Source organism: Fulmarus glacialis, unplaced genomic scaffold (assembly GCF_000690835.1).
Source record: "Fulmarus glacialis isolate BGI_N327 unplaced genomic scaffold, ASM69083v1 scaffold7076, whole genome shotgun sequence".
Lineage (NCBI taxonomy): Eukaryota > Metazoa > Chordata > Aves > Procellariiformes > Procellariidae > Fulmarus > Fulmarus glacialis.
In genome coordinates, this window is record NW_009218654.1 from 35,616 (window position 1) to 37,270 (window position 1,655).

The following is a 1,655-nucleotide window of genomic DNA, read 5'->3' on the forward strand; positions in this document are numbered from 1 at the left end:
CTGATATCAGACTGCTGTAATCCTGCCTTTATAATTTATGACATTTGAGTAGACCTGTGAGATAAATTAATAAATCTACAAGGATCTGTTCAGTATTTCACTGTCCTCCACAGAAGCTGAAGAGTGTGCACACCATTGACCATGATTAGTAGGACACTACAGCAGGTACCAGAGGCCAGCTGCCACTAAGAAGATGATGGAGGGATCCTACCACGAGTGCCAAGTACGGTGAAGTAGCCCACATCCTATCTCAGCTGCCTCCAGGCACAACAGGTACAGAAGTTTCACAGTTCTTCCTATATTACAGAGAACCACGCGCTTGTGGCAACTTTGAGGTGTGCATCTGGGACTGCAGGCAAAGAAGAAGATGAGGCAAGAAGGGTGGCTGAAGGGACTTCAGCTCGTTGCAGCTCCCCTCTGAGCAGCTGCTTTACCCTCGAGTGGTGGCTTTGCACCATACCGCAGGTACCAGCCACATCCTATAGCACAACGGAACAGTCACAGGGAAGCTGAGCCTGCTGCCCTCTGTTCTCCCTCCATTGCAGCATATCTAAGACTTTGGCTGCAGCGTGTGCAGCACCCGTGGGAGAGGTGGCACGGTGGGATCCCGCTAGCAGCTCAAGGAGCCCGGTACCAGGGCAGGGGCTCGCTCTTGGCCCCATGTGCTACACGATTGGAAAGCCAGCCCAGGCAGCGCCGCCTGGCACTGCTATCACTCGAGGGAAGAAGGTCCCAGGACAGCCCTTACACTCCTGCTCTACCTACACAGAACATGTTCTTTCTGTTAATGGTAGCTCATGTTGAAAAGACACCTAAAAGCCCATTACAGAGGAAGCCACTGGGGGTACCTGATGTGGGGTAAATAAACCTTTCATAACTTACTAGGAAAACAGGAATAGAGGGTAAAAGTCCTTTACTCAAAGCCTGTTCTGAAAATAAAGAATTCTTTCACTCTCTTGTTAATGTAAGTATTGAGACAGTCCTCCCTTTCTAGTCTGATTTTCCCAGCCCATAGGGGCCCGCAACGGGTCAGTACCAGGCTTCACCCATCCTCCGTTGACACCATGTCTTTGATGCTGTCATTGGTAAGTGCTTTCATTAAATAAGAAACTGTTTGGATTATTTGCCACAATCACGTGCTCAAAATTGCTTGTTTTACAACTAAAAATTATCCCTTGTCCTAGCTGTCATCATCTTGCTTGTGAATCAGACTTAGGCTGACTGTCATGGGATGTGAATGAATGTTGGGCTTGACTTCAGCGCTGGCTCTGCAGAACTTTGTAGCCATGAGAAAACACTTCTGCACTGATGGCCAGCCCTCTCCCACACCAGGTACTGCAAACACAGCAAAATCAGTGGGGACACGTAGATTTCCAGCCTGCCATGCACAGGGTGTGACGGCTTCGCCTTGAAAAGATAGCTGTAACAAATGAAGCAGTTTTCCTTCATGAACGTATGCTTTCTGCTTTAATTTTTTGTGAGCAGTATTTTATATTTTCACATATATCCAGAGGCACATTTTAAAAGTCCCTTGGAAAAATGACACACATACTGTATTTCAGATTCAGTAATTTTATGTCACGCTACACAGAAACTTCAGTACTTTATAGCAACTGTATTTCCCTGGATGCATTTACCATCGCTGTTAGTAGGCT